This window comes from Ceratina calcarata, unplaced genomic scaffold (genome assembly GCF_001652005.2).
Source record: "Ceratina calcarata isolate Rehan_Ccalc_2016 unplaced genomic scaffold, ASM165200v1 scaffold409.2, whole genome shotgun sequence".
Lineage (NCBI taxonomy): Eukaryota > Metazoa > Arthropoda > Insecta > Hymenoptera > Apidae > Ceratina > Ceratina calcarata.
The window spans coordinates 34,926-45,576 of record NW_017164413.1 but is presented as its reverse complement, the minus strand read 5'-3'; positions in this window follow the sequence as shown (position 1 = coordinate 45,576).

The window sequence follows — 10,651 nt, the reverse complement described above, 5'->3', positions numbered from 1 at the left end:
CTCACGTGTCTTCATGGTTCACCGGGTATAGTGAACCGGCCTGGAATCGATTCGTATCTACTGAATTAATTACGCGCCCATTTTCTTTCTCGTATTGAAACCTTGGCACCAACCGCTACGCCATTTCCACGTTCATCGATCCCACGAATCAGGCGCACGGAAATAAGACAGACTGACGTCCTTTCCTGGTCGACACGACGCGACGTCTCTTCCTGCATAGAAACTAGAAAGGTAACGCGTATCCTGACGAGGCCCCCCCTCGATCGTCCAGACTCAATATTATCAATTTACTTTATATTAGTATTCGTACTCCGATCGACAGCAGAAATAATACGAGAGAAGTAGGTTTAGCTAATTAAACGTTAACAAATAATACTGAAAGGAGTGAAAGCATTTTTGAGAATCTCGGACTTTCAGTAGAAATAACAGCCACGCGGAGGATAAATTCGGCGGTTTGCCAACAGAAACAGACGAACTCGGCTCGAGGCGTGGGTTTCGTAATGCCTCATAGCAGGCCGACGACGACGTTAGCTCAGGGAATGCGGTGGCTTCGCGCGAAAAGGAAAAGCAAACGACACGAGCAATACGATATTGTGCTAAAATCATAATGGGTTGTATCTATAATCGTACACAGGCTCTGAGTATAACCGCATTGTTGGACTCCTCGCAACGAGTGCAGTTGCAAATAATATAAAACGCTATGTCTCATTATTTAATTGTAAGTTACGAAGGGACTGTGGGATATATTTATTATTTAATATACAACACCAGGTAACTATGTATAGTTAATGAAGTAGATTGAGATTATTACAACATAAGTAATAAAGCAATTGCCATGACGAGCGAGTTTCTTACTGGGCAGATTAATTGAATATAGTAGGAACGTAGTAGATTTTGTGGGATCCACACAATGCATAGTATGAAATTAATTATACACCGGTAATTTGTGATAGTAGGTACTTACTTGGAAGCGCTGAGACTAGATACATAAGTACCTACACCTACACAGCAATTTACTGCAAACTTCACGGTGACATTATACGTAGATTCATGAACTCCCCGCGGTTTTACAAGCTTTGCTAATATCCCGATTATGGAAAGTGCGGGCATTGTACTATTAAATATCAGGCCTTTTTCATACTCTAATTTTTTTTATTTACTTATTATCTTTTATAATATTTACTTATTATGTTTACTTATTATCTTTTATAATATAATTCATTATCAAAAGCACAGAACGTGATTTTTTACGGTAATCACAAAATCACGAGTTATTATACTCAGTCACGATCGTGATCGCGATTTTCTAGTATAGCCTTGCTATAATTGTGATATTCATATCCATTTCATAGCTGCTAAAATAATCTGAAATAGTTTATGATTTTTAAAATATCTGATATGATATTAAAAAATTACTATCTGTTTTGGGAAATGAAGAAATTAGAACAAGTATGTACAATTGGACGTATATATAATTTGTATTGTTTCATTATTATATACTCAACAATAACAATATTAATCGCTATTATCATCTTTCATTTTAAATGCACCCGAACAAAAATTGGTAACTACTACAGTAAGTATTACTAAAGCCAGATAGATAAAAATAATATCACATCAGGATTACTATTATTTATCATGTATTGATTGACGAGTTTACCAGGTTTTATATTTGTTCTTTATGATTATCTTACATTTTGAAATTATACTGTCAGAATCCATTTGTAGGATAATATAGTGTTTATTGCACTAACGACTGGAATTATCCGTCTTTATTTTATTATTTCCGTACAAGCACGGTGCAACAAGTCATAACCATCCTGCTTTCGCTATAAAACTCCTAAGCCATTGCGTTTTTATCCAACTACAAAGAAACCTACTCGGGGAGACGAATAAAGTAGGTGTCATTTCTGACGGCCGAGAGTTTACTGCCGGCTTTGAAGAGCATCATAAATGGAGGAAACCCTCTCGCAGATTCGCCCGTTCCTACTGTCTGCAGTCGCACGGGAAAGTAGCAGTGTATTATTCAATTTGCACTGGAATTGTGCAAGCGTGAAATAATGAGCTCGTTTTGCCTAAGTAATTTTAACCAATGCTAACGTCGCTAATGTAACGGTTGAAGGGACGCATCTTTGACGTTTAACTGTGATAAATAATTTGGCCCCCCCTCGATCGTCCAGACTCAATATTATCAATTTACTTTATATTAGTATTCGTACTCCGATCGACAGCAGAAATAATACGAGAGAAGTAGGTTTAGCTAATTAAACGTTAACAAATAATACTGAAAGGAGTGAAAGCATTTTTGAGAATCTCGGACTTTCAGTAGAAATAACAGCCACGCGGAGGATAAATTCGGCGGTTTGCCAACAGAAACAGACGAACTCGGCTCGAGGCGTGGGTTTCGTAATGCCTCATAGCAGGCCGACGACGACGTTAGCTCAGGGAATGCGGTGGCTTCGCGCGAAAAGGAAAAGCAAACGACACGAGCAATACGATATTGTGCTAAAATCATAATGGGTTGTATCTATAATCGTACACAGGCTCTGAGTATAACCGCATTGTTGGACTCCTCGCAACGAGTGCAGTTGCAAATAATATAAAACGCTATGTCTCATTATTTAATTGTAAGTTACGAAGGGACTGTGGGATATATTTATTATTTAATATACAACACCAGGTAACTATGTATAGTTAATGAAGTAGATTGAGATTATTACAACATAAGTAATAAAGCAATTGCCATGACGAGCGAGTTTCTTACTGGGCAGATTAATTGAATATAGTAGGAACGTAGTAGATTTTGTGGGATCCACACAATGCATAGTATGAAATTAATTATACACCGGTAATTTGTGATAGTAGGTACTTACTTGGAAGCGCTGAGACTAGATACATAAGTACCTACACCTACACAGCAATTTACTGCAAACTTCACGGTGACATTATACGTAGATTCATGAACTCCCCGCGGTTTTACAAGCTTTGCTAATATCCCGATTATGGAAAGTGCGGGCATTGTACTATTAAATATCAGGCCTNTTTCTATGTAGAAGAAAATCTTTATACGTGTTCGCTGTCGCATCTTTCGAAATCGATTTTCGTGGCTTTTCCTCGAAAAGCTATCGAGGTAAGCATGAAAAAGAAACGGAAAGGAAGAAAACAAGTGAATAGACGAAAAGAGTGGAGTAACATCGATTTCTTGCACAATCGTATTGGTTCATGCTTTCAGGAAGGCGATAGTACCTGTCGAGGGATTTGTCATCAGCGATCGTTCCGTAAGTGAAATCGAAGTGTAACGTCTAGAATCTGAACTGCATTTATACAAACTGTTACTGAAGCTACAATCAATACGTAAAAAAAAAAATTAATGACGAAGTAAAAAAGCGCATCATTGAATTGAAACAGGTCATAATATTAAATATGAAATTTCACTTGGTCTACTACCAATTTTGCTAGTGTTATTTCTAAACGATTGAAAAATAGACAGACAGCAATTTCTATTTTTTTTTCTATGTTCCTGCATCGCGTGCGCTTCTAGGTATTCCAATCTGTACAAAATCCTAGGCGCCGAGGACAAAAGCGATTCACTTCGCGTGGAACGACCCGCGCCCGCGTCATCGCCACGGACAATAGATCTGAGCCGTTGATAATCGCTAGGCAAAAGATCGCGTTTACTTTTCACAAAGCTCGGCGTCGAGCCGCGACGCACTCGTTAATTGCCAGCAACAGGTGACGCCGACACTGACACTTCAGTCGGCCACACACGGAATATCGAATTAGCGTTGTGTACGCGCGCGCGAACATGCCGCCGCTCGCGTTAATCTCGTTAAAAAGCACCGTGGATTGCCGCCACGCATTGCCGCTACGAGAGCGCTATCATCTTCCCTTGCTCGGTCTATGAATTTATTTAAATTCGTGTTAAAATATGTAGATATCACCCGCATAACGAACCTGATTTCAATGCGACAGAGATCGTATACGTTCTTCTATAATGGTTAAATTATACTTTGGTCAATCGTTCTCTTTATATATTATAAGCAATAAAAATGTATATTTTTACAAAATTGTCAGATGTACAATGACTAATATTCAGACGCACTTTAAAATGTAATATATTTTTTAATACTGGATCAGACAGTATCATTTTCTTAGAGTATTTGTCATAAATAAATATTTTGATCATTTAAACATTGAAATATTTATTCAGCTTTAGATATCTTAGATTGTCTTATACATTGAATTTTCATGTAATTGCATAAAATTCGCAGTCTACTTATAAATATTTCCATCACTATTAAATGAATCTCATGGTTAGTTCTTATTCATAATTGAGATTTTAATTGGATTCATTTGTGGCTTAACCAATATATAATTTCTGGTATATTAATATTTGTTACGTTAAGCTTTGAACATAATCGCCTTGAAACGTGAATTATGTACTATTAATACTAAGTTAATGCAGCAACATTAATATTCAGATCTAGACGTATAATTCGTTCGTCTTCAAAATATACAACGAGCGCGGAACAGTTAACATTATTTGGATTGCGACAATCGCGCAGCAGGTTTTTACTGGAAGCGCTACTGCATACAGCAAACCGTCTGGGGACTAAGCCGCTTTTATCCGGAATAAATTAACTTGCCAAATATATATAACCTTATCGCGTCCCTACTGCCAACTACCTTCTTCCTAATTGGTATTATTCTCCAGTGTTACAGTGTCTCGAGCCTGTTAACGAGACATTTTTATCCACCTTTATCCCATACCAGCCAGGAAATCCCTTATCTCGTGCGTAATCCGTATTGAATTTCTCTCTTTCTTCATTTATTTGCTACGTTTGGCTCTTAGAATCTATCGATTGTTTTCTTTTATCAAGCAGATTAAGTAATGAATGGAAAGACCTTCGCATTAAGTCTGGGCGAGCGATACTTCTCCATATGCCAGACTATCGATATTAAATATGTATGTATACCAAATACAAATTTGCCTTCTTTCATTTAATTGTTGAAATAATAGTATGGCGTGGAAAAATTGACTCGTCCACATTTATTAAAAATTTTCGATGGAAGAAAAATATGATTAGAGAGTGTCATGTAACATAATATAAATAAGGAGAAAAATATATTAATAATAAGCGATTGTTTAATTTCTACGTTGTATTTGTTATTTTACTTCTTGTTCTCACATTGAAATTGTAAAATTGTATTAGTTGGTGAAACTTCGCACGGTTTAGTGTAATCTGAAAAGTTGTGTAACACAATTTCGGTCGGAAAATCACTGACTGAACGAGTTACAAGTATAAAAGTTACGTTTCACGGTTGATCAAAGTGCTCTTTTTATCAAATTAAATCCACGGCATCAAGCAGATTGAACTAAAATCGTGGTAGAGGTAATGTACGTACATATACATGTGTAAGGTGTACGTAGCATAGTATAAAACAGTTTCCTCTTCCTTGTAGCAAAAGGAGTTCGTTAGAGATAAGGAGTTTTCTTGCAAATAAGTTTTTACTGTTCTGCCGCAGCGAATTTTTCTCAAGGATTATGCAGATGTCACGGAGGAAGGATAATATTTATGGAAGGAGAACTCTCCCTTTAATTATGGCGAAAATAACGTGCTTGTAATTTCCTTTATGTTGGTATACGTATTCATAAATATTGTAGGACGAAAAGAAGAGCCGTGGAACAAAGAATACGGGAGTAAAGTTATTTCAGGCACGCTAACAAATGTATACTATCTACTTAGGTATGTAGGTACTAAATGAATTTGAAATAATGGAATTTCCTGGATTACACTGCGTTGAATACGTAATTCTTTGAATTTCCTTCCTACTCATTAAATACACATCGTATCTTAACGGTACTTTTCACTTATCAAAGAATACGTGTAATACCAAAAATAAGAAAAGAATTCTTGTTTTCGAAATTTCAACTCAGAGGGATGTTAGTAACAATCTGTATAGTACGATATTTATTGATGTTCCTTTTATATGAACATCAAATTTCATAATATATATTTTATTATCCTACTTTCATTCTGGTTTTGATTAACCAGTAAAACACTATTGTGGATGCTTTCCGCCTGGCGGTTATTATTACAATTGACAACGAATCCTCGTTACTAATAATGCTATTGTTAAAGCCTATGATAATGAGAATGGTGGGACTGACATGTGCAACGAAGACCTCATAGCCTGGCAAGGATTCAAAGGATAAAAATGTAGTATATTTGATTATGATAGCTAGTATATCACTAATTTTAATAATAATTATATATATATATGGACACCAGGCATATGTCCTGATATAAATACTTGGTAAATACTTAATAATGAAACTGCGTGGATTTAGAATCTCTCTAACTTCATGTTGAATAAGGCTAAGTTCAGTAGGTCAAACAGTAGGGAACTAGCGGAATTCTGTCAGGGATGCAACAAGATCAAACAGGCACATAAAGTGGCGACAAACAAAGCGTATCGTGCCATATCATGGATGGGCAGCTGGTAATATCTGGCAATTCTGTATTTTCTATACCAACCCACTATAACCGCTTATAGAGATATTCACCTGCAGCTATTTCATGTTCATAAATTTTCGGAAATACGATGAAGCAGGCCATTTCAACAGTTGGATTCCATTCCCGGCGCTCCGAATGGATCTAATTTTTTTTCTTCTCGTGCGTTAACAGAAACGCCGGCGGCGGCATAACGTAATATACAAATGCAAAATCGCGCCGCAGCGTGACCGGGCCGCGATGCCCCGCGGGAGATTTAACGATACCGCGTCGACGCGGATGACGACGAATTATGTTACCGCCCGCACGACCATGAACTACCCTGCTATCCTCTCTCTATCTCTTTTATGCCAGCGAATTGTTAGTCCAGATTCATGAGTTGATTACATCGAAATAGGTTTAAGCGAAATAATCATTACGCGGTCCCGAGGTATCTAATATATAGCGTTTGTATCAGATGCGATGCGTGCTTTTGAATGTCAATCAAAATGTGCGTGTTCTATCTATATTTTAGTAGATACAGCAATTATCATTTCATTATTGTATAAAGAGAAAGCGTTTGTTCGTATATCAGCAAAAATCTGAAAGTTGCCAGAAGTACTTATAACTAGCTAGCAAAGCCACGACACGTGATGCTAGTATGCGATACTTTAAAGTATTATCAATAGAATCAAAATTCGAGAGAGAAAGAGGTTTTCTATAAATTATTTAATTTCTTTATTAGGATACTCGAAGCAACAAACAATAAAACACTGTTAAACGTGTACGAACAATCTTATAGCTTTGAAATATTTAATACTACTTCGTCGCAGGATCGCGTAGTTATGAATCATTGCTATCGCTGTATAAAGTGACTATGCGGAGGATTCGAGGACGAATAGAAGGGGCTACGGTAGTTGGATGTTTCCAATACAGTGTGAAAATAAAGGGCGGGCCGCTTGTAATAAGGGACAATTGTCGGGAAAAGTTTATTACGGGCGATAAATCGTTTCAGCAGACCGACCCGGTTGACGCGCGCACTCCACTAACGGTGCAAATAATTCTCCTTTCTAGGAATGTCGCAGGAAAGATATTAGCTGCGAGAAATCACGCGGTTGAAGGTACCGAACAAATGAGTGGAGCTGCATGATGTATCGCGGCGGTATTATACATACGAACGAATGTGGCTAGCCGAAATCGATTCTAATAAACGTTCCTCTTTAATCTATGCTCGCAGTAATATTTCTGGGAATTAAGCGGTCAGAGTAGTCGCGTGACTTTCCTAACATTTCTCGTTTTTTCTTTTTATTGTTTTTGCTGTTTTATCGAGCACCAGGCAAAAATAGTGGAAAATATAGGATTAAGTACCTACGCTTTTTGTCCTTGTATGAAAAGATTTTTGGGACAAGTGCCTCTTTGAAGAGACAACAATTAAATCTGGTGTGCTCTAGTCTTGATTACATTCAGAATAATCTCTTTTGGATATAAAAATGGTTATAAATAAAGACATTGTAACTACTACTTTGTAGTATTCGTATTACTAAATATCTTCATTTCCTGATTAAATTATAACCACAGCATGCCAGATTTAACTTTCCTCTTTCCCAAGAGGTACCTGACGACCCAAAAATTTTATATAAGAATGAAAACTGCAGTCCTCATGTGTTTGGCCAATTTCGTGGGTGTGGGTGACATTCTACCTTATCGCGGCGCTATTGGAGCCTATCTCTTTAGCCAATGATCTAATCTCGTGATTCGAGGAAACTGTATTAATATTGTGTACAGGATATTTATTTTGGAAATTACATCTAACATGATTTACCGTAGAAGAGATGAAGTAGATAAAAAAATGTTACAAGTACAATATCCGCGTTATGCAATCAAATTCCTTAGAGAACACTATGGCTCTGAAATTTGAATTACGCATTCGTACTTAATACCATTCCACGTAATCATGCCCAGCATTCACTATTCGAATATTGTCGCATGAATGTCTGCCCCGTTCGGGTTTCGTCACGCCATGCTTACAAATCAGATGCATTTCTATAAGAAAAGGCTTAATTAAACCACTACACAGAACTCGAATCTCATGCATCTGCTTGAAGCACAAAAACAAGGATCTTCAGCTATTCACTCATTAAATAAACCTGCATTTTACAGGGACCGTGTCTCTCGCTTGGTGAATAATTGAAATAATCTAGAATTAATAAAAGGCACGCAGTCGGCGAGGATTAAAGTCGGGCTCGCATGCGCGAAACGCGATAATATCTCGAGGCATTTAATTGCTGGAAGAATACACGCCACAGACACGATTATCGCGTGCACGCCCACACACGAAGACTTCTACGCAGGATATACGCAGAGTAATCCCTTCATCGGCGCAAAACGGAAGCGTGTACCGGCAGTAATCCGGCAGACTGGTTGCATAATCGACCATGGAATTGAATTCTCTGTCGATCCCTTTCTCCCGGTTACCTTCGTCATCCTTCAACCTGGCTCTCTCGTTTTCCATTTCCAACTCCTATACCACCCCCACCCCCCCTCTCTCCACCTACCCGTTCCTCTTTTTCTCTTTCCACTTGCCCCCTCCCTCCACCTCCTCTCTCTTTCTGTCTGCTCGTCTCTCTTTTCAGAGTATTTCCTCTTACGCCCGCGTACATCCCATTACGTCATCTGGATATGAATGCAACGAGATTGCTATTAATGTAACGAGATGTATGCGTCCCGCGGATTTGTTGCATAAAATTGTACTGTTGCGAAACGGACAATATTTCATCGTTAAAAGAGTGATTTGTTATTCCGCTTTGTGACGTTGTCTATCCAGGATTTGAGAGACGACCCGCCGGGAAAAGGTGGAGAGCCCGTACCAGTGAATCCCTTAATATTTTCATTGCGTGTCTCACGTTACTGTTACTTATGTTATTTAAATAAAAAAAGAAACGGTACGAGAGGTAGTATTGATTTCGTTTCGGTTGCACGCGTAGATGCTGTTATTCGATATCTGTCTCAACGGGAAATACCTCGAATCTGTCGAAATTGAAACACATTCGGACGCGAGCGGAAAGAATGGTTTTCACGATCTCCTTGAATCAGGGGAACATCGAAAGTGATCATACTTTATCCAGAATCGACCCACTGACTGTTAACCGAGCAATTGGATGCTACGCGGAGGAGAGGAGAGTTAACGGATGTGACATCAGCAGGCACAATTTCCCGCGCAAATAGCAGAAACCACTAAACCTGAAATTGTTCCGAATTGCGCGTAACTCGACTTAGTTCGTGCAAAATCCTCTCACAACGTGTAATGGTTTGCTTTCTCGAAAATCCCTGGAGCAGGTCCTCGAACAATTTTTAAAAAAGCGTACGTGCGAAATGTACTTAGAAATTAATATATGGAAATAATTGAAATATAGTGATTTATTAATTTTCGACGTAGCAGTGAGGCAAAAGTAGTATTGCAATTTCCGCACGTAAATTGCTGGGAAATCTGTACGTCAGAAACTGCATAAACGCGAGATTATCGTGCTCGCGACATCAACGACAGCACATTTGAAAATCAACAACGGCTGTGGTTTCGTTTTCCGCGGAACGCGGCGGGAAGACTGTGTGTCTGCGTTATTCCTCGTTATAATAAGTACATATTTGATGACGAGGTAACGACGATGCCAACAAGCGCTGAGAATCGCAGATTATGCAGGAATCGCTGACTCGGTTTGCTCCCTTTTGTGGTTGTGGATTATTGTAGTCGGTAGCCTCCGTAGACGGATTCGTTGTCGCCGCCATTCGAATTATACGAGTCACTGAAAATGGAAGACAATAAAGTCTTTTTCCGGAACTGTACACAGCGGCGACGATGGCCTCGTGATTAAAAATTTTTCCCCCGTTCCCCTCCAATTCGCGATTTTTATGGATTCTCTACGGCTGCAGCGATTAGCGAAATGTATCGCGTTCGTTCTATAATCTTTACATAGATTATGAATGGTACATACATTTCAGCGTTATAAAGTTAATAAATATTGATCTTTTATATCAAATCATGCGCTCGCTGCAAGGATGACATGATTAAAAAAAGTTTAGGTTTTTCAAGAAAAGTCAAAATCCGTTTGTGAGAATAATTAGTATTTTTTTAATCAAACTTATAAACATGGAGGCTAATA